The sequence below is a fragment of the Rhinatrema bivittatum genome, chromosome 8 (genome assembly GCF_901001135.1).
Source record: "Rhinatrema bivittatum chromosome 8, aRhiBiv1.1, whole genome shotgun sequence".
Classification (NCBI taxonomy): Eukaryota; Metazoa; Chordata; class Amphibia; order Gymnophiona; family Rhinatrematidae; genus Rhinatrema; species Rhinatrema bivittatum.
This window is the reverse complement of record NC_042622.1, coordinates 156,962,459-156,986,435: the sequence shown is the minus strand read 5'-3', so window position 1 is coordinate 156,986,435 and position 23,977 is coordinate 156,962,459. Positions and strand designations below refer to the sequence as shown.

General features: G+C 44.8%; 1 protein-coding gene across 3 annotated transcripts in view; it reads right to left on the bottom strand.

Annotated features, from left to right (window-relative positions):
- The window catches only part of LOC115097266, a 199,237-nt gene extending 176,210 nt beyond the window's left edge, over window positions 1-23,027 (bottom strand). For 2 of the 3 annotated variants that reach the window (XM_029612932.1, XM_029612934.1), the window contains exon 1: window positions 22,807-23,027. The gene's annotated coding sequence lies outside the window, so the exon portion shown is untranslated. The other variant, XM_029612933.1, reaches the window with a different exon arrangement.
- Window positions 23,028-23,977: the final 950 nt, after the last annotated feature.

Genomic DNA, 23,977 nt, shown 5'->3' with positions numbered 1-23,977 from the left:
TTATCCCTGTGCATCCTAGCAGTCTCTCAGCTCTGCCTGAACTACTTTGCATCCGATGTGATACCCTCTCTCCTGATCTCTGCAGTTCAGTACCTGACCTCCATCATGTACGCCTATTTTAGAGTCCTGTGCCCAAAATGCCAGACTCTGCGCTTTTTTTGCAGTACAATTTGGTTGCCAAGCTCTTGATCACTTCTCTGATTTTCTTAAAATCACACCATAGGTTTTATTCTCCCTGTGGAGTGTCTATTGCAGATCTTAGTATCATCTGCAAAAAAAACCCAAAGATCTCTTACTAACTCTGCTGCAATATCATTTATTAAGATATTAAACAGAAAAGAACCCACAAACAGTCCCTGAGGCACTACATTGATAAGCCCTCTATCCTTGAACTTTGCTTATCGCTACCCTGTGTTACATATCACTGGATCAGTTTCTAGCCTAGGTTACCATGTTACCATTTTAGGATACCCCCCACAAAGATATACACACAGCCTGCTCACTATGGGGTGAATTTTAAAAGCCCAGCATGTGCCAAAGCCAGAAAATACGCGCAGAAGTCGGGTTGGCGCACACCACGTGGATTTTAAAAAAGGGGGCGGGGTGTGGGCGGGCATGGGGATTTGTGAATGAAACCAACACATGAATACTTACGTGCACAAGCACGCACTGGGGTCCCCTACTGCGTAACTTTACTTCTGCTATGGATGGCGCATAAATCCTGAAACAAAAAACACTAGGCTAGTCAGCGGGGTTTTAAGGGTCAGGGCTGACAGGGTAAAAGGGAGGCTAATTAACTAGTGGGGTTAGGAAGTCCTATCCTTTACCTGGGCAAACTGGGAACGAACTGGAGAAACTGGTAATTGCGTCGGTGCACATATTTACTAAAATCCCTCCACTCAACGCGGTAGAGGCATTTACATGCGTCCATTTAAAATTATGCACACATATACAGCTTATTTCATTCCATGCATCGCTTCCTTCAAAAAGAAAATTAAAACCTGGCTCTTTAGCCAAGCTTTTCCAGAACTTTGATTATTTTTTACCTCCAGCTATCAAGATTTTCTCACCATCGCAATCCCTTTTGCAGATCACATTTATCTTAGACAATTACGCCTTATTTTATGATTTGATTTCTCAGAGACTTTACAACTTTATCAGTGTTATTATTCGAATCTGTTTTCCATGTTTTCCAAGTTCTATAACCTTGTTATATGTACTGCCTCTTGGCATAATTTTTATGTTTCAATGTAAACCGATGTGATCTGTATTTTAATACAGGAACACCGGTATATAAAAATCTAAAAATAATAAATAATAATATATGCACGTATGTTATAAAATGGCGAGAGCCGGCATACACACATACATGTGTGCCAGCACGGCTGTTTAAAAGTTACCATCTCTATTTATGCATCACTGTTAAAAAAAAAACCTAACTTGACGGAAGTCTGGTGCTACTTCTCATGAGTTTAAAATCTGTGCTAATTTAACCCTTTAATGTGTTTGTTACCATGTTTCTGGTGTATGGGCACATATTTTTCCGAGGATACTCTCATTACAGATCCAAGAGAATGGATCCCCCGTGTAGCTGAGATTAGTCACTTGGCTGTGAATGTGCCAGGAGTCCTTTGAAGTAAACTGGACAGTCTAATAGCCTCGAAATAATTAAACAAGCTTTGAATTTTATATATCATTTTGTTATGTGCGTTGATGACAATTTTTTGTTGTCTTTGTCTTTTGTTTGTGTGATTTGCCTAGGGCAGCCATTGGTTGTTAGGTGAACAATAAATACAAGTAATAATAGGAAGAGGATGGGAACCATGGCAGAACCAGTGGCAAACTGGGGCACAAGGCTAAACGTTTATCTAGGAGGCCTAATTCCCTCGCACCAGCCCTAGTGGCTATGTATCATTCTTGCTATATTTTTTGTGATTTTAGCCTCAGTTCCCAAGTCAGCATCCCAGTTATTTCTTTTTACTGTATGTGCTTCTCTCCTAGCCCCCACCCTTCATGGACAATCACATCCCCCTACAAACCTGTTCCCCTATGAATATTTACATTTACTGAGGAAACTCTTTAAGAGTTTGCAGCCCCTAGAGCCTAGCCCTTTCTGACCCAAGCATGAGGTGAGTGAATGTAAAATGTACTCCGACTCTAAAGAGATTTTTTTTTGTACATATAACCCCTTTTTTTGGGAAAGATGCTCCTAGGAGGGGCACATAACTCATTTATATCTTCTGGGGCTGCTCCAGCTAACCATTCACTCCCACACTGACTCTTAATTCCTGGAGGGGGGGGGGACGACGACTCTTTTTATGAGGGAAAGCACTTGCATATGACCCAGATGATGAAAGAAGGTCACCAGTGTATGTGCTGTACTTTAAGTGCTTGCCATGAAATGAGAGGCTTTAATAAATCAGACATACCAGGTCTGGGTGTTTATTTAACTTTATGAATCAGTAAACTTTAATTTAAGTTCATTGCCCAAAATGATGAGTGTACATCTGACTGTGGTTGTAGGGGTTTTTTTTCTGTGAAGGTAGGTGTTTATATTACTGTCCTCTGGTTAGAGCCCACGGTGATTTTAAGTGCACGTGACTCTCCCAGCGGCAGTGTGGGAATCCCATTGAAGGATTCCTCTTTGTTTTGCAAAAATCCTAACTTTAGACATCTTTCCCGTGGACACCCAGCCTGTCCTGGTTCCTTGGGTGGAAATCCGGATGGGATCTTCTTCTCCTGATGTTCTTCCTTTGGTTATGCTGTTCCTTTATCCTTAGCTGTTACTTTGGGTGATTTGTGGAAAAATCAGGGGACCAGGCTATCTCTCTGCACTGCAATCCCAGTGGGGAAGGGGCATCCAAAATACTTCCACACTATTCTTAAGTTCCAAAAAATGCTTTCACTCTTAATCTGGAAATCTTCTCTGCCCTCACTGGTGCTTGCCTACCTAGGGAGCAGAGCAGGCTCACAGGTCTTTAGTGCCCTGCAGAGAGCCCCTTGCCCCTAAAGGGTATCAGGCTTAAACATCTATCTCACTGTATATCAGAATATGAAGGCCCCTCTGGCAGGGAGTGCACAGTGAGGTGTCTCTTCTAAAAGAAAACTCCTTTGGGCAAGGCTGGGAGGCCCTACCAGAGTGTGGAAAAGAAAAACATGCAGTCTCTGCAGCTGCTCTCTCTATCTGAACCCCACAAGTGTTAAAATGGCTGGGCTAATTAGCACAGAGTCATCCAATCAGAACCTCCTAAGTGTGTTCTAAATACACGGATTCAGGGATAGTGGCATCTAGTGGCGGTGCCACATATATTTTAATTTTATTTTATTATTAATGTATATGAAAGATGCACAGATGGACAGTATGGACAGTAGCTACAGTTGAACTTTGATGATTGCTGCTACTGCTCACAAGTTTCAAAATGTGCTAATTCAAACACTTTTGTGACTTTTACCACCTATTTTTCTGTGTGAAAATCTAACTGAAATCCAAACATATCACATGCAGTGCTCACCTACAATCTAATTCTTTGGACAACCAATCAAAGAAATGGATCAGATTTCTTTGATATGATCTTCCTATAGTAAAATTCATGCTGCTTAGAATCTTGTAGCCTCCTGGATTATTTATTTATTTAGAATTTTTTTATATACCGACAACCTTTTGCACATCGTATCGGTTTACAAGTAACTTAAACTTTCTGGCAATGCCTTTACAGGGAACAATAACTATGTATACAAGAACTTACAACTAATACAGAAATGGAGTAACTATTTACAGGTTTGATGGTAATTTACAGCGGCAATTTACAATTTCCCAGGTTCGGTGGTATATAAACAATAAACTGAGTAGAGAGCTGGAAAGACAATGGGAAGTTATGGGAAGTAAGAAGGAAAACATTAGGGTGGAAAAATAGGTTTCAGTGAGGGGTGTTAATAGGAGGGGGAGAGTAGGGTGGAGTAAGCAGCAAATCGAAAAGTTTGCATTGTGGGGAAGTAGCAGCGGATTGTACGAGGTTCTTCAAAGGAAAAGTACTATACACAGCTCAGGGATTCATCCGGACGGGGGTTAATGAGTGAAGGGTATGCCTGTAGTTATATAGTTACATGCAGCTGGATAACTTTAGGCAAGTACATTCAGTGGGATGTTTATTCTGCTGAATATACAGGCCAAATTAGCCAGCTAAAGTTAGCAGGATAACTTATCCACTAACCGGCTTACTCAATAAGCCGGTTAGTGGATAAGTTATCCACTAACCGGCTCTGTGCTCTAATGAAGATGGATCTTCATTAGAGCACAGCGGTATAAGTACAGAATGAATACAGCTTGGCCAACTGAAAGGCAGACTCAAGAAAGATGGAGTCCAATATTGAGTAAGCCGGTTAGTGGATAAGTTATCCTGCTAACTTTAGCTGGCTAATTTGGCCTGTATATTCAGCAGAATAAACATCCCACTGAATGTACTTGCCTAAAGTTATCCAGCTGCATGTAACTATATAACTTAAAAACATAACCTTCTTTGTCTGAATATAGCTAATTAGGTTTTTACATTGAATATCTTTAAAAGATATCCATTTATGTAGCGCTGTGAAAGTTAAAAAAAAAAAAAAGGTAAAGGGGCCTATGGCTTGATTCTCACTCTGCCCTCCTCCAAATGCAGCTGATAGCCCTGTTGGGCTGTGCACTCCCACCCCACATCCCTCCTAAATGGTAAAATTGCCCTGCTGTCCGCAGGTGCCTCCCACACACACCCCCATCCCTAGTTCAATCTACAGTAAATATGCAGCTGCCACTAGACCCAGGGTGGCTCAAGGCAGTCTGCTGCCTAAGGTGATGGGTGAAATGGTGCCCCCTCTCCCTGGTAAGGCCCAGATGAAATCACCAAGAGGGCTGGGGAGGGGAGTCCCCTTAGAGTCTGGCCCTTTGGGTGATTTGTAATGCTGGGGAAGGGGAGTCAGGGGTTAGGGTGGCAGATATATTATCACTGATAATATTCTTGACAACCCTGACACACTCCTGGGAACCCTATTTTACTTATTTATTTTATATTCCAACTTTCAGCCACTTCAAAGTGGAGGCAATGCATGCAAATTTTCTCTCATGCATATTCATTGTGGATATCCTGAAAACCTGACTGGCTGGGGGGTCCCCAGGACAGGGTTGGGAACCACTGCCCTAGACAAACCTTAAAGCCTTTCGATCCCCCTTCCCTTCCCACACAATTAAAAATTATGCACTTTTTCAAGTTTTGAAATTTCTTATTAAATGCTTCTCCAATCTACATGGAAAAGGGACATTCAAGGTACAAAGTAAAAATATCACTTACAACAACATGTATTATATGCAATGCAAAAAAGACGCTTTCAATAATAGTAGTTTAATAGGCTTCATAAAATACCTTTCTCATTGTAATCAAGACAGTTTACTGGATCCCATATGGTATTAGGCCTATGGTAAAGTGCACTGGGTGTGGACTTGGCCCACAGAAAGCCAGTAATAAACTGAACTACAATTCCAATATAGTAAACCTTCCATGTCATAACTGCCAGCACTCCAACAGTAACAACTCTACCTATGAAAAGCAATACTGCAAATATTATACCACGTCCTAAACATCAATGCGCCTCCTATTAGGAAAACAGAACAAGCTAGGTTGTTGTAAATCCCTACCCAGAAACTACATGCTAGCAGAAAACCTGACCACACTCGCACATACAGAACACAGGCTCTCACCAAATACAGAATGGAAGGGCGAGCAGGAAGGAGCTCTTGACCGCACAAAATAACGTAGGGATCAGGCTTAGCCTCGGGTGGTTCAGTGGGGGGGGGGGGGGGGGCTTTAAGGAGAAGTCTGTCCCGATTGACAGGATAAGAGCTTTGGCATAGTTTAAATTTGGGCTAGCTGGGAGTCAAGTTGGCTGGTCACTTAGGAGGAAGGGAAAAGGAGAGGAGATTTGAGTTAGTTGGGCAGAAGAAGGCTGTAATCGGCAATCTCCTGCTACGAGCTGCTTTGCTTCTTTGTTCGTCAATGGCACATTGGGCTGGGAAGGCCAGCAAGTTGCCTCTCCAGGATGATAAGAACATAAGAACATGCCATACTGGGTCAGACCAAGAGTCCATCAAGCCCAGCATCCTGTTTCCAACTGTGGCCAATCCAGGCCATAAGAACCTGGCAAGTACCCAAAAACTAAGTCTATTCCATGATATTGCGGTCAAGTCTGAGGTGGAGGTGGCGGTGGCGGTCAGTGATGGCAGTTTGTGCGATGAGCGAGAACAGGATCGGGCCGTTGTCACAGCTGGTGTTTATGGCGAGAGTGTCCAGACGGTGTGCTGAGGCCGGCGGGGTTGGAAACAAGAGCACAGGTTCCTGGGCCTGTTCTGACTACTTCTGTACCCCCTGGTAGTGAGGCTGCTGTGGTGCCGGGCGAGGACTTGAATGCTGGCGGGAGTGCGCGGGGTGGTGTGGCTCAGGGTATCACTTCCACTCCAAGTCTAGGTGCGCATTTGAGGGGTCGGAGTCACAGGCAGCCTGCATGGCAGAGCAGAGGTTCTGTGACGGACAGAAGTGTGTTGTATGAAGGGGATTTGTCAAGGCTGTGGGGCGATGTGCAGGTGGGGGGGCGTTCTTAGGACATGTTTCAGCACTGGTAGCAGGCAGTTTAGTTCTGTGAATGGGGGGGCTTTTGAGCAGGGGTGGTTGGTCACCCATCCTTACCTAGGTCTGATCTTGAGCAAGTTGGAGTGCAGGACTGTGCAGTACTGAGTGGTGGAGATTTTCATGCTAGTGATTCAGGTCCGGTTGGTGACATGATGGAGGCTGCTTAGATGGTGGGCAGAAATAATGTGGAGGATGTTTCCTGGGGGTCTAGGGGTCATCCCGTGTTTGGAGAATGGGTATGATTGGTCAGGAAGGCAGCATGCGGGGCTCTTTTAGGGGGATGGGGCAGCAGTTTCCAAGTGGGTTTGAAGGCAGGATGTCTTCATGGTTGAGCAGTGGTTATGCCAGTGGGTTGCTTCCCTCTGGTATGGGTTGCTGGGGGTACTTTCCAGGGTACTAGCCTGCTGTTAGTGGCGCTGAAGGTTTGGACTTTTGGGCAGGCCAAGCCGGGGGGGGGGGGGGGGGGGGGGGGGAGGCACTGGGATTGGCATCCAGCTCCGGGAGAGTTTCCTGGGAGTGTCAATTTCTTTGCTGGGTCTGGTTCTGGGGGTGGTATGGGTTTTGTTTCCGGGCCTGTGGTTCCTGGTGCCACATCTGCCTTTCTCTCATCACAGGAGCCTGATGTGTGATGGGCTTCGGATGGTCCTGGTTCTTCACTTCAGGAAGGTTGGAGAGGTGACCTGTTGCTGGCTGAGCAGGATGTAGTTCTGCTGTCCACGCAAGGTGTCAGCGCCTCTGAGCAGGTGGTTTCTCATCAGGGTAAGTAAGTAAAGGGTTGCTTTACCCCAGGGGAATGTCATTGTTGCGCAGTGGAGTTCTGCCATGTCTGGGGTGGAGGTGGTAGAGGGGGCCGCGGGGGGGGGGGGGGGGGGGGGGGAAGGGCTAGTGGAGTTTGTGGGTCAGTCAGTTGGAGCTTCCAAAGCTAAGTCTGAGGGTAAGTCCAAGCTTAAGAGGAGACAGGATAGGTCTAGTTAATCTACTTCTTCTTCTTCCTCTTCTTCATCCAGTTCTGCCTCTCAGGGTACATCCCTGGTTTCATCAGGGGTAGGGGAAAAGAAGGGGGATAGGGGAGCCCCAGTTTTGATGGTGTTTTCTGAACTGTGGGAGGAGGTTTCACTATTTACAAGGAGGAAGATTTGGAAGCATAAGAATATTGATCTTTTAAAACTGCTGGAAGGTCGGAGGGGTAGGAGGAATAAGGATGGCAAGAAAAAGAAGGATAAGGAGTTTTTTCATGGGAAACAATAGAGGGTGCCACATACCATATTGAATTGGATTAGATGTTTTCTTCGTCTGGCGAGTGTTATTGGTCATTATAATGTGGCACAGTATGAGCATTGTTGGCATACGCTGATACTATATTGGCTGCCAGCAAGGATTACGAAGGTTAGGCATGGCTCAACTATGATGAACACTTCAGGGACAGGATGGAGGAGAATAAATTTATGTCTTGGGGTACACAGGATGTAGGTTTATGGCTCACCCAAATAACTAATAAGGCATCGGGAGCATCAGTGGCAGGTTTGGATGGTGCTGTCGGAGAGGCCATGGAGAAGCCTTTTTGAGGGTTGCCATGCCAAGTAGGGAGTATCAGATTGCTTGATGTCTTTTGGAGTTTAATAGGTCAGTCTGCAACTTCTTGGATTGTAAGTTCAGACATCTTTGTTCAACCTGTGGAGCCAATCATTTGGCAAGCAACTATCCTAGGTGTTCAGGAGGAGTTGCAGCTTCAGGAGGTTCAGGTGCCGGCAGTTCCGCAAAGTGAGTTCTTGATGCGGGCTCCAACTCCTAGTAGGGTTGCAGCAATGGAACCTTGGCTCTGGGTCTACCCTAGGGAGGAGGTAGCACTTATTTTATTGAAGGGGTTTTCATTTGGCTTCAGGATCCCTTGTTTGGGCTCTGGGAATGTTGGTGGGGGTGGGAATTATCCTTCGGTGAGGAAACTGAGTGGTGCAAATGAAGTTGCAGGCAGAGCTGGATTTAGGCCGCATAGCAGGAACCACCTTTGTGAGGAATGATTCTGTCCCCTTTGGCATTTGTTCTCAAAAAGGAACCAGGTAAGTTTAGGTTGAATCATAACCTGTCTTTTCCTGAGGGATCTTCAGTGAATGATTATATCCCTGGGGAACTTTGCACCACGCGGTATACATCTTTTGACTCTGCAGTTCAGCTTGGGCGTCGTTGTGATTGTGGTGCACTTATGGCTAAGGTAGACATCGAGCCGGCATTTCAGTTATTGCCTGTTCACCCAGTTTTCATTTATTGGGGTTTGTTTTTAAAGGGTGCTACTACTTCAATAAGTGTATGCTGATGGGTTGTTCCATTGCATGTGCTTATTTTGAGATGTTCAGTACCTCTGTACATTGGATGGTGGAGAAGGAATCCGAGATGGTAAATATTGTTCATTATTTGGATGATTTTCTTTTTGTGGGGCAGGCAACGTCTGAGGTTTGTGCTGAAATTATGTGTTTGGTTTTTTTTAAGGTCCCGTCAGAGTTTGGTATACCTATTCCTCAGGGTAAGACTGAGGGTCTGTGCCCGTCATTGGTATTTTGGGGCATTGAGTTAGATTTGGTGGAAATGGTCTCCCATTTGCCTGAAGACAAGGTAGTCAAGTTGAGGGAGCTTGAGGAGGTGGAACTGCATAGTAAAAAAATGACCTTGCAGTGGATGCAGTCCTAGGTGTGGAGTTTGAATTTCACTTGCAGGGTCATTCCTATGGGGTGTGTGTTTTTGAGGAGATTATCAATGACAAGAAGAAATCATCATATTCGACTTACTCGGAGAATGCGAGAGAACGAGGAGATGTGGGCGAGATTTTTGGCTGAGTTCAATGGGACATCTTTTTGGCAGGCTGAGACTCTATCTAATCATGATTTGGATCTGTTTACTGATGCTGCCGGTGCTTGTGGTTTCAGGATTTGTTGTCAGGGATCTTGGTGCGCCGAGACGTGGAAAGTGACTGGTATCGCTAAGAATATTACATTCCTAGAGCTGTTTCCAATTGAGGTGGCCTTGCATCTGTGGGGTTCTCAGCTTCAGAGCAAAAAGGTTGTTTTCTGGTGTGATAATTTGGGGGTAGCTGAGGTCATCAACAAGAGAGTAGCAAAGTATGTGTTGGTTTCTGACTTGTTGCACGAGTTTGTTTTACAGTGCAAATCATTGAATGTTACTAATTTGGGCGTGTCACGTGCCTGGTGTGTCTAATACTCTTGCTGATTCTCTTTCTCATTACAAGTGGGCACAGTTCCGGAAGCTGGCTCCAGAGGCAGATCAGTGTGGGGCAGCAGTACCAAATTTCCTATAGAGATTTGGTTCCTGGAGTCATGGAAACTGCTGCAAGCATCCCTAGCTCTGTCTAATTGGGTGGGATATGTGAATGGAGCTAAGGTAGAGTCCTTACTTTTGTCTCAGTGATGGTTGTGGAGGTCCTGTTGCGGATGTGTTATTGTTACAGTATATAGAGGGGGCCAAGGCTAGGGGCATGTCTAAGGTGGCTGTTTCCCAGCAGCTTTCAGGATTTTCCTTTTTTATGAGAGCAAATGGTTGGGGTTTTCTGGTGGGACTTTTTTGGTACAGAGATTATTATTGGGTTGGTCAAGGGGTTCTGTCAGGGCGCCGGATGGGCAGCTGTACATTACACATGATATTTTGTTCAAATTGTGGGATATACTCCCAGAGGTATGTCTTTCGGGTTTTGAAGTGGTTTTGTTTCATTTGACATTTGTGCTGGCATTTTTTGGTGCCTTTCGTGTTAGTGAACTGGTTACTAGGGTGGGTGTGAGAGCTGAGTTGACAGGTATGCAGGCTCAACATGTAATATTTTGTAAGGATAGTATTACCCTGTTTATTCCGCAGTCTAAAACTGATAAGTAATGCCATACTGGATCAGATCAAGGATCAGATCAAGGGTCAGATCAAGGGTCCATCAAGCCCAGCATCCTGTTTCCAACAGTGGCCAATCCAGGCCATAAGAACCTGGCAAGAACCCAAAAACTAAGCCTATTCCATGTTACTGTTGTTAGTAATAGCAGTGGCTATTTTCTAAGTCAACTTAATTAATAGCAGGTAATGGTCTTCTCCTCTAAGAACTTATCCAATCCTTTTTAAAACACAGCTATACTAATGCACTAACCACATCCTCTGGCAACAAATTCCAGAATTTAATTGTGCATTGAGTGAAAAAGAACTTCCTCTGATTAGTTTTAAATGTGCCACATGCTAACTTCATGGAGTGCCCCCTAGTCCTTCTATTATCCGAAAGAGTAAATAACTGATTCACATCTACCTGTTCTAGACATCTCATGATTTTAAACACCTCTATCATATCCCCCCTCAGCCGTCTCTTCTCCAATCAGTCAGGTAAGGGAGCTACATTGGTTTGCAGGCAGTGAAAGGTTTGCATACTTGCCCAGTTGCTAATACTGGGGCATACATTTCTATTCATTCAGCGGGTGGGTCACAGTTTTTGGTACATGATCATCTATGGCCTTTAACTAAATATCAGTTTGAAATGGTATTGAGGGTGTGTTTAAAGGCCATCAAATTAGATGTCAGTCGGTTTGGTACTCACTCCTTTAGAATTGGGGCTGCCATTTCAGCAGCACTTCCAGGTCTTTCTGGGGGGGGGGGGGGTGATTCAGAGGATAGGGCGATGGAAATCTGATGCTTTTGAGGCTTACATTAGGCCTGGGCATAGCTACTGATGAATATGTTCACTAACTGTTGTTTCATTTCAGATTTCGTTGGGGGGAGCACCACGTATGGATAGTTGGACATTCGTACATAGCTTGGGCACACATACATGCCTGCAGGCATCCTAATGGGGAGCATTTGGTACTGGAGGTGTATGCTATAAATGTCAACTGATTGAGCTGGCCTGGCACGTTATGGGATGAATTAATTCCTTGCATGCAAGATTGACTTTGGAGCTTGGTTCAGCCAGTTGTGTTGATTGTACATTTGGGAGGGAATGACTGGGGCAAGCTATCAGGTCAGCGGTTTAATAGTATCATGCAGAAATATTTAATGACTATTTCTGCTTGGTTGCCTAATGCTATAATTTGTTGGTCCGATATCATTATCAGGCCTGCTAAAAGGGAAAGTGTTGTTTGAGGGTGAAGCAGAGCCAAGGTTAATCAGCAGATTGGTTCTTGGTTGTACTTGCTGGGTGGACGACATATCAAGCATGAGTGGTCATGGGATTCTTCTAGGGGTCTTTTTCGTGAAGGTGGGGTGAATTTGTCCCTTGTGAGATAGGCCGGCCGTCCATTACTCCTACCATGTGACAGGGGCCGGCCAATGGCACGGATACCCTGTCACATGGTAAGGGCAAAGGGCCATCGGCGCCATTTTGATTAGTGATTTTGATTTACTTGCCCTTTGACTCGTCTACCTTATTTTAACGCATTCTCAGATAACTATTTTAACTATTTATTCCACCTTGAATTGTATCATCCTCATTGTTTTGCTTTCCCTGTTAACCGTTAAACTCCTTCTGCCTGTTCTCATCTAGTCATTCCCTCCCTGCCCCAGTTTTTCCCCACCTGTTCTATGTAATTTCTATCTTTTGTTTGATGTAAACCAATATGATGTTCACACGAATACTGGTATAGAAAAGCTGTTAAATAAATAAATACTCCAGCCTAGCCGGTGGTCCCTCTCAGGATATCCTCCTGGGGGCACTGTCATCTGCCATCGGCCCAAGGATTCACCAATTTCCATACGTGTTTATTCCTTACACTACTAGAGCGGTATCATACAGACTGCCACACTGTGGGAGCCAACCCACAACAGATCATTGACCCCGCCTAAGAGTATTACAGATTGCTAGCTCCTCCTCTTGAGGGAGCAGCATTGATCAGATTACTCACTCCTCCTCTCTGGAGGAGGTGATCCATAACAGATTGCTAACTCCTTAGCAGATTCACAACAGATTGCTAACTCCGCCCCCCCTGGCGGCGTGATCAATAACAGCTGAAGGGTTGGTGACTTGATGATACAGACAGCTCTCGGAATTTTAGGGCTGGAGAAATTGGGTGCAGTTGTTCCAGGGACAGCCTCTTGTTGGGCTTGGCAGGGGCTGAGTTCTCTGGTGGCATGGGAGCTGCCAGTGACCTACAAGCCTGATGGCCTGGGGAGGATCATTTTGCTGGGGGCATGGTGGATGAACACCAGGATTTAGTTATTGGTATCACTGTTGGCTCAGGCAGTTTTTTGTATTGTAATAAAACTGCTGCCTATTTGATTCCAAGTAAGTGTCTGTGTGTTCATTGTTAAGAAATTATTGTAAAAGGGCAGAGGCAGAGAGAGGTTGAAGTACTGGTTATCTATGTTATAAAGAAACCATAAAATATAAATAGAAGCATGCAGACAAAAACTAAACTGGAAATCATATGAAGCCACACTCTGTATGCAATGCAAACATCAAATTCAGTCAAGAAATATAAAACATCAACCATATCAATAAAAAGAATGTCAAATCAGCTGATGAACAGATCATCTAACAATTAGAAACACATAGAAAAATGTTTAAAAATTACCACACACCAATAAAATATTTAAAAACAGTAAATACATTACATCCAATACTTAAAACGAATAAGGATAAAAAAAATTCTCCCATGCACCATACCTGGGAACTTTAGATTTCCAGTCACCCTGAGATTGTCAAAGATTGGAGAAGGATGCACAAACTTTAACTTCCCATACCCACAAACACATATATATACAGGCACTCTTACATACAGTCTCTCTCTCTCACACACACACACAAATACACACACACACATAGGCACTCTCATTGACACACCTGCATTATCTCACACACAGTCTCTCTCACACATAAGCACTCACTCTGATACAGCCAGTCTCTCTCTCTCTCCCACACACAAACACACACTCCATCTTTTCTTTGGCTGCCATCTGCATGGGAAATGCCAGTAGCATCACAGGGCCTTTTCTTCTGCCGCCAGCTGCAGGAGAAATGCCGGCAGCACCACGGGACCTCTTCTTCAGCCACCGTCTGCAGGGAGAATGCCAGTGGCCCCACAAGCATGTCATTGACCTTGCCGCTATGAGGACATTCTCTAGTACTGGCGAGACATGGGAATAACACTGGCCGCCAGCACATCATCTTGCAGCCCCACAGGTTTTCCTGTCGGCGGGATGTGGAACCTCACTGGCATTAAAATTCTAAAGGCATAGTGAGAAAGCCACTGCAGGGTTGTTTGGGTTTTTTTTTTTTTGGGGGGGGGGACACACTTTCTGTTGCTGCCAAATTTTTGCCATCTGAAGCGGTTTCCTCCCCGGCCAGACCCTCCCACCCTCCGCAATCATAGAGGTGGAGTTTAAAACAAGCACGCATGCGCCGATACACACACAAATTGGTGTGCGAGCAAGGATACTCTGGAATTTTTAGTTGTGCGCCCACTTGTGCATGTATGTTTTAAAAAGCACAAATTGCCCATAATTATGCGCCTAATTTTAAGAGGTTCCTCGAGTACAGCTAGCGTGTGTGTCTTCCATAGGATTTTGTTGGCTTATATGCACATCAGCCAATTTCAAAACATGCTCGCGCAAGACACATTCCCAGTTTTGCAAGAGGTCCACCAGTTTGCCCATTTAATAGCGAGGTCTTTCAGACTTTTCTAGTTCTTTAGCCTGCACACACACCCCTCACCCTGTTCTATAAACCCTACAACTCGAGATCTACAGATTTGCTGCTCATCCGGAGCAGCAGTGAAGTTACGCAGATATCTAGAGTTTGTGTGCTGCAGTTTTTAGCTTTAAAATTTGGAGTTACACGCGTAAGTCTTGGCCCCGCCCTGGAATGCTCATGCCCGGTCCCATTTCTGCCCTCTAATTTCTTACGCGTGCAAGGGTATATAAATGTGCATATTTTGCGGCTCTTTAAAATCTGCATTGCTCGTGCACGACCTATATGCGTGCATAGGCGGGCATTCTTGCGCGAGCAACGCTTTTAAAATCAATCTGTTTAAAAGAACAGTGGCACAATCACTATCCCCGAATCCTACAAATCTTTGCTGGGAGCAGGATAGGCACTTTCCTGCTCCTGGGTCACTCCTGCGCAACATCTGCCAGAAACTGTGCTGGAAGCGTAGACTACGCGTATTTAAAGCTGGCTGGAAATGCAAAATATGTGGGGTGTATGCTTCCAGTACGGCTTCTCTCAGAAGCCGCGCTGGAGCACCCTGGGAGCGGCTACATGCCTACCTTGCTGCCGACAAATATATTTAGGGTTCGGGGGGAAAGGGAAAGGGGCCTGGGGTGGGGGAGGACGCGTGGACAGCTGGCAATTTTACCATTTAGGAGGGCACGTGGGATGGGGGTAGATAGCTCAACAGGGCTACCAGTTACATTGGGAGGACGGCAGAGAGAGAATCGGACCGCAGGCCCCTTTATTTGGTTTTTCTCCTTTCGCAGCGCTACTTAACCAGATATCTTTTAAAGATATCCGATTAAAGTAGGAAGTTATCTGGCCACACAAGGCTGGATAGCTTTAGACCCATTCTGAAGCTGGACGGGATTGAAAATCAGCTAAGTCAGCCGGATAACTTTACGCCTCCTCGAAACATTCCCCGGAACTCCTCTTTTTTAACTGGCTAGGATCTTAGCCAAATAATGATTATCCGGCGAAAATCTAGACAGATTAGTGGCTGAATATGGCAAAGCTTGCCATTTAGATGGATAACTTGTGAGTTGAGCGTCTGAATGGGCTAGCCTCCATGACGTTTATAAATGGAGACATGGCCATAATATATTTAGTTCACATTTTTTAATTAAAAATAAAACGATCTAAAATATAAGAAACAATATAACAGAACAAAAAAGAAAGCTAATTAAAAAATTTGACCAAAGGAGGAAGCCGCCAAGGAATAGACAAGTTGATATTCTAAGAAAAAATAAACCCCCTCCTAGCACCAAAACCTGCAGAGTCTGCTGGCTGTGCTTGCATTGTTTTTCTCCTCTTTGTGCACGCTTTGCTTGTACTGCGCTATGATCCCTTGCTGTTCATGCAGTCAGTCAGAGGCCTCTACATAGGTCACGGGGTGACTGGATATATGGGCAAGGATCTGAGTTTCAAGAAACTTTTTTTTTTAAAGATGTGGCACTCAGCCAGTTCTTGAGAACAGCAAGAACTGATAAACCTTTTTTGACCTTCTTAAAGTTAACCATTTGGAAACTGTAATATCTGAGCTCCTATCATGTTTTCTGATACCCATGACTGATCGCTGTGATCATGCAGTGCTTGGCAAAGGTGTCCCAGAACTCACTCTGTCGAGTGATTCCGCCATTTATTTACATTTTAAACTCAGAGGAAGATATTCATAGGCTCTGTTTAGCTACGTTTTGGAATAAGCCAGACAAAAGCCAAGATTTGAATACTTCCCCCCCCCCCTCCCCACCAAGTAGATACATTTTTGTCAAAGTTTTGTCTGCCGTGCATCCTCACCATGCCCTGATCCATGCTGCTGTGACACCTCCACACCAGCAGAGGCCTCCAGTGAGCTCTGTTCCAAGCTTCCTGGGCCACCTGACTCAGCTTGTGGTGCAGCCTCCTCTTCGCCAGGGGTCCTCAGCAAGCTTCATCTCCAGCCTTGCCAAGCGCTGCTTGAACCACACCTAAGCTCCAGCCCCATTAAACCCTGCCTTGTCAGAACCTAGATGCTGTGGCTCTCCAACCTGGCCACTCTTACCTTTTTTATGCCTTGTGGCCTCCGGGCCTTCCTGTACCTTGTTCCTTGCCTTGCGGCCTATGTGGGCCTTACCTTGCCTTGTGGCCTCCACACCTTCTGTCTCCTTAGGCCTTGCTCTGTGGCTTATTCAAGCCTGTCCTTGTTTAGTGGCCTCCATGCTTTATGCTCAGTGGCCTATGTGCCTTCTTTATTGCTTCCTTCGAGCCTCAGTGTTCTCTGTTGCCCTTGTCTGCCTTGCTAAGTCCTGCCTTAGTCTGTCTTGTTTAGTCCTGTCCTTGTCTAGTCTATTGTGTCCTGCCCAGTCCAATCCCCAGTATCCATTCCCTGCTTTGCATTGCCCTTGTCTGTCCCAGTATCTAGTCCTTAGCTCCTTCCAGTCTCCAGGACCTATACCCAGACCTCAGTTTCCAGTCTGTCTCTGTCCTCTATGTGCAGCCTGTATCTACCCTGCCTCATCCAGCCTGTCCCTAGAACCCAAGGGCTCACTCTGCAGGGGAGGTGGCTGGCTAGGCAGACGACCAGCCCAACTTCACCCATGATGTTCAGCCAATTTAGCCAAGTCCTGCTGGCCCCCAGAATCCAAGGGCTCAATCTGTGGAGGAGGGGGCTAGCCAGGCAGAAGATAATCCCTGCAGCCCTGCCCTTTGGCCCTGCCCTGCTCCTGAGAGGGTAGCTCCGGGTGCACAGCTCATTGTGAGCACAAGATTTAGCTGGATAAAAGGAAGCAGCACTGGAGGCATTTCAGGGTGGGGCTAAACTTTAGCTGGTGCACACAGATACTGAGTGCTGTCTGGCAAAAGTTATACATGTAACTTTTCCAGCTAAGTCCCACTGAATATCAGGAAAAGTTACCCACACAACTTTACCCACTCACTAGCAATCTGAATACTGACCTCTTATTGACCGCCAGTCCTAAAAAGGACTCTAAACAGAATACAAAAAATGTCATAATATAAAAATACAAAAAAATAACCAAAAATTTAAAAAAGTAAAAGCACAACACATTATATATCAAATATAATATAAGTAGCAAATATATATATAACAAAAGTAACAAATATAAGCCAAGGCTCTTTGCAAATTGCTCTTTCTGGAGGGGGACTGACTGTTCTGTTTTAATTTGCACCTCTGGGCATTATGGAATTTAAATTACTGATTCTTCCATTTCATATTAGCGCTATAGGAACCACAATGCATCAAAAGAGGGTGTGACAAACCTAACCCATCCTATCCTAAAGTCCCTCAAGTACCAAATTTTTCGGCATATTTTCTTGCTGCCCCTGTACAGATCCTCCATCCATGTCACCTGTGACATTTCTCAATGAGGTTTCCTTTATGGGGCACATTTTTCAACCCCGCAGGGAGCTTGCAGGTCTCCATGGAGTTTCCTTTTCAAAATCTGGGGCCTGTGGGGACCATAGATACTATTATACCTGACAAATTTGCACCTGAATTAGAAACGCAGATACAGGGATTTCAAAATAAAATGCCCACACTCAGAGCCGTAGCCAGGCAATTTGGCATCTATGGCCAAGTGAAAAGCTATGCCCGCACCCATTACACAAAGCATGACACTATATGGGATACCATTCGTCAATAACAGAACAAAAGAATGTTTCCACAAACTTCATATATTAAAAAACTTGAAACCTCTCCTCCATCTTCAGGATTTCCGTACGGTTCTCCAAGCTATCCTATTCTCAAAAATTGACTACTGCAATTCCATTCTAATCAGCCTTCCAGCTGTCACTACAAAGCCATTACAAATGCTACAGAATTCCGCAGCCAGGATCCTAACCAATACCAGCAGAAGTGAACACATCACTCCTGTACTTAAGAGCCTACACTGGCTCCCCATTAAGTTTAGAATCCGTTACAAAGTGCTAACTATTATACACAAAACCATCCACTCACAAACAGCACTCGAATTAAATCGCCCTCTCCAAGTTCAAAAGGCATCCAGACCCATTAGAAAAACGTATCTAGGCTCCCTCTATGTACCCCCGGCCAAGTCTTCAATGAAGAAACGTGCCTTCTCGATAGCCGGTCCTACTCACTGGAACAATCTACCATCAGACCTTCGTTTAGAACCATGCCTGCAGACATTCAAGAAAAAATTGAAAACCTGGCTCTTTACGGAAGCCTTCACTTAAAGCCCCATGCCAATAATAAAGGACTATACCTAATCTGCACCATACATATTTAATGTTTGTCCATGCATAATACTTCCAATATATCCACGTTCAATGTATAACCAGTTTAACCAGCATTTTTGCATGTTCACTGTTTATTGTCTACTGTTTACTATTTATTATTATTGATTGATCAGGGTTTATTGTTTATTGTTCTATGTACACCATGTCTATGGTAGTTCCAATTCTGGTTATCTGTAAACCGAAGCGATATGTACTAGTACATGATCTTCGGTATATAAAAGTCTTTAATTAATTAAATAAATAAATACATACATACATACATACCATAAGAGCATACCCAACAGGAACACCTTCTTTTAGTACTCTTTTTGTTAGCACACTACGAATGAATGTCACATTACATAACAACTTTTCGTTGGTTCACTTTGAGTTTCTTAAAGAAGTATACAACTTGCAGCAATCAGAGTGTTTGTACATCACTGGATGTTATAGAAATATCTTGCACTAATGAAGCAACTACCTCTCCAAATTAATCACAAAGCAAAGGAGAGAGGAGACTAAACCCACTCAATATTTTCAACCTACAATTTTCAAAAAACTTTTGTGCAACAATTAATTACCCAACAAATGACAATATCATAAAGATTATTGCTCGAATAGTATAATCTGCAGCCTCTCACCACGCAATGGGCTGCAGGCTGTTATCAGCTTACAGAGCTTCCTTTTTTTAATCATTTATTGTCATTTAAATGAAGTTAGGGGTGTTCAGTTTGGAGAAGAGACGACTGAGGGGGATATGATAGAAGTCTACAAAATAATGAAAGGACATGAACAAGTTAATATAAATTGGTTATTTACTCTCTCATATAATAGAGGGACTAGGGGCAGTCCATGAAGTTAGCAGGTAGCTCAATTAAAACAAATCAAAGAAATTCTTTTTCACTCAGCACATAGTTAAGCTCTGGAATTCATTGCCAGAGGATGTGGTTACAGAAGTTAGTGTAACTGGGTTTAAAAAAAGTTTGGATAAGTTCCTAAAAGAAAAATCCATAAACTGCTATTAATTAATAAGTAATAGTAGCTTGAGATGTATTTAATGTCAGGGTACTTGACAGATACTTGTGACTTGGATTGGCCACTGTTGGAAACAGGATACTGGGTTTGATGGACCCTTGATCTGACCCAGTATCTTATATTCTTTTGTACAATAAACTTTCTATATCAAAACAGCCCTAAATGCCAGCACTCAAACAGCAACAACTCTACCTATGAAAAGGCAACACTGAAAACATTACAACAGACCCTAAAACACCAATATACTCCCATTAGGAAAACAGAACAAGTCAAGCTGCTATAGATCTCTACACAGAGGGGTAGATTTAAAAAAGTACACCTGCGCGTATTTTTGTTCGCGCACCAGGCGCAAACAAGAGTACGCTGGATTTTAATAAATACGCGCGTAGCCACGCGTATCCTTTAAAATCTGGGGTCGGCGCGTGCAAGGTTGTGCAAAATCGGCAGCCTGCACGAGCCAAGCAGCCTGCCTCCATTCCCTCCAACCCCCCGCACCTTCCCCTCCCTAACCCACCCCCCCAGCCCTATCTAACCCCCCCTACCTTTGTTTGACAAGTTACACCTGCCCAAGGCAAGCGTAACTTGCGCATGCTGGCCGCGCAATTCCCCGGCCCGGGAGCAGTTTCAGAGGCCTTGGCCATGCCCCCAAAACATCCCCGGGCCGGAACCACGCCCGCAGCCCCGCCCCCAAATGACGCACCACCACGACACGCCCCCCAGGAAAGCCCAGGGATGTGCGCCGCCGAGCCTATTCAACATAGGCTCGGCGCGCGCAGGGGGAACTTGGGACAGGTTTTCGGGGGGTACGTGTGGATCTTACATGCATACCCCTTTGAAAATCTGCCCCAGAAAGTACACGTTAGAAGAATACCTCACCTCAGTCACCATACAGAACACAGACAGACCCTCATCACATACAGAATAAAGAGACCATAAAATATAAATAGAAATGTGCACAAATAAAGTGAGCTGGAAATCACAAGAAGCCAGATTCTTTATGCAGTGCAACAATGGAAAAAAATAAACATTACCATTCTTCATAAAAGAATACAATCAAGAAATATAAATTTCATCAATAGTAGTAAAACCACATGAAAAAAAAAGTATAATTCAAAACAGCTAACAAATACAATAATAACCAAGAATTAAAAACTCATATAAACATTTTCCAAACACCAGTAAATTATTTCAAAACAGACACATCAAATAACATCCAATAATTAAACTCATAAGGATTAAAAAAAATCTTCTGCTTTCCATACATGGGAACTTTTGATTTCCAGATAACCTGAGATTGTCATGGATTAGCAGGCAGAGAAGGAAGTTTGTTGCGCACACATTTTCTCCTCTCTCACACACATATGTTCTCTTCACTCTTTCACACACATACACAAACACATGTGCTCTCTCTATCACACACACAGGCACACATACAAGCTCTCTCTCACATACACACAAACATGCCCTCCCTCTAACACACACACACACTCTCTCACACATACACACACTCATGCTCTTACACACTGTCGCTCACATACACTCTCTCACATACAGATGCACAGATCCACATGCGCTCTCTTATAAAAACACACAGACTGCCTCTCACTCTCTCATACACACATGCGCTCCCTCTCACTTTCCCCCTTTTAAAAGAGTAGCAGGACTTTTCGGAGCCAGACCTAGAGCTCCATCCTGCAGACCTAGAGCTCCATCCTGCAGAGCAGGTCATACCACTCCTCCACCCAAGGCCCCCGACTCTGATTCCTGCAGGGCTGTGGCGATGCTCCTCATCCCAAAGTCCCACCGGCAATTCCAGCAGTGCCATAGCATTTCTCGTCCTAATCAGAGCCCACCAACCACGCTGCTGATTTCAGTGGGGGCACTGCGGTGCTCCTCAGGGTCACATCACCGGCAGCACTATGGCACCCTTTGGGTAGTGGGCCATATTGGCCATAGGCACACTCCGGCGCTCCCCACACTTTCTTTAACTCTTCCATCCCTGTCCCTTTTTTGGTGTGACGGAAAGTATGGGCATTGTTAAACAGCTCACACTTCTGGCCTCTGAGGGGAAGGCAATTTTCAGGCTGGGGAATCTTCCTAGATGACTACAAAAGTACCTGGTCAAAGTCTTTAGAAAGCTGTCCTTTATGGAGGAATTTTCAAACTGATCTGCATTACAAAGTCTGCAAATAATTTTAACCCAAGCACTTTGCACCCATTTTCAAAGTAGAAGTACACACAGGCTTTCTTTGAAATCTGCTTAAGTACACACACACTTACTTTGAAGTTTGCAGCAGGTACAAACTACCCATGGACATTTGCACTTGATTTTCTCTGGGTACTTTTTTCATTGAAAATAACATGTTGCGTGTAGATTTGAAAATATAATCTGCATGCATTATTTCCCTCCCTCAACACAACCTCGCCCCTGAAACACTTCCTCTCAAAGAGACTAAAAGTATGTGCATTCTTCCACAAAACACTGACTTTTAGCCACATTGAAGGACAGCAGTTTTAAGAGTCAAACCACTTTGAAAATTGTCCTCTCAATGCCTTCATGCGTGATGCCATGGGACTAAACCACACAAAAAAAAAAACATTGTCGTGCAATAACAGAAATGATGATTTCAGCCAAATAATGCGGGTATAACGCTTTTTACCAGCATACATCACTTTGAAAGTGATTCCCTGTATGCCTTCATGCATGATGTCATGGGACCAAACCACCATAAAACGCTGTCACCAACATGTTTTTGTTTTTTTTATGTTTAGCTCCGTTGGGAAGTTCACAGCGGCTTACAAATACGATCAGACCCAGGAGCAGCCTCGATGATGCTGATACTGCTTTCCGTCCCAGTCACGTTTAGGATGCCCACGTCCAAACCCCTTGATTGCAGGCACCCAAAGAAGTCGCTTGCAAGAAGTTAAGGGGGAGGGGGGGGGGGTGTAACCTTTCCCCCTCTCTTCCCTCAGGTACACAGCAGTCGAGCCTGGAGCGGTTTCAGACTTTACCTAAGCTCTACCGAAGTCCCTATAGGCGAAAGGAACGAGAAGCGAGCGGCTTCGTCCTCAGCCGCCGCCGCGCCCCCAAGCGGGACCTCGCCTTCCACGTCCCCTCTCCTGCCCTGCGTGGCCGGGGCCAGGCAGAGCTCCCCACGCGGGCTGCCAGGAGATCAGCGCGAGGAGGAGAAAGGCACCAACCTTAGCAGGAGCGCGCGAAGTCCCGTCCCCCCCCGCGGCTCTGCGCTGCTTTCTGACAGGAAGTCGGCCAGGTTGGACTCCGGCACGAACCTCTTTCGTAGGTGGAGTCTGTGCCGCGGCGCCCGCAGAGCCCTCCCCCCTCGCTCGCATCTTCTCTCGCCGCGAGCCCCGGCCAAGGGCAGGGGGCTCGGGTGGGGCTCCCGCACGAGCTGCGGCAGGGATCGGCGCGCGCCTGTCGTTTTGCATTTCCTTGCTTTGAGTCCCCTCCTTGCTGGTTTGGGCAAATCACTCAAGTTACCCCGAAGCTTTCCTCGTGCATATTTTGGGGAAGGTGGGGTGTTTGGAAGCGTGTGCTAGTGATGTTATTTAAGACAGCGGTAATAACAAACAATATGCTTCCAGCAAATTCAAGGCAGTTAGAGTAAACGAGATCATAAGGATCCCTTTTTTTCCCCCCTCATAATTTAATTCCATTTCTGAGATGCTGCTACTGTTTTAAAGCTTGGGCCCACGGGGCTGGAAGGACTCGGGTGCCCCCTGGAGGAGTGGTAAATTGCTTGCACCTACTGTGATACTTCAGACTGGCAAAGGAGTAGCAGGGCAGGCTTTAGCCAGCAAAGGATCGTACATGACATGCTGTTGGGAGTGGCAAGTTATACAGAGGGGGGAAATGACAATTTGCAACCACTTCCTTCCTGTATGCTGGAGTTAAATTCTGAGCTTTTTTTTTTTTTTCTGGAATGGGGGTAGAAAATCCACCCTTAAAGCACCATTTTTATTTTTTATTTTATTTTTTTGCAAAATAATTTTTATTCTGTAGCTAATTATATAAACAGCTAACCTTAAGATTGTGGTCACCTTCTTAAGACTCCCCCTGTATTGTGCTATACAATATGTTCTCCAATATAGGAATAACAATTTATTTAAAAGCAAGCTTGGATCAACCCAGGCACCGAAACTGTAGTGGAATCAAATAGGGATTTTTCAGTAAGCAAACTAGGCCTGTGCGTAGGTTGGCAAAAATCTGGGACAGCAGGCTAGCTGAAGATTTGAGTGAGCTTGGAGGGGACAGCACAAAGAAGAATGGTTCTGCTCCCTTAATCCAACACCTACACCCATCCTGTGCATAAAATTGGGAGGGAGCAGTGACGGATTTAGGATTTTTCCACTC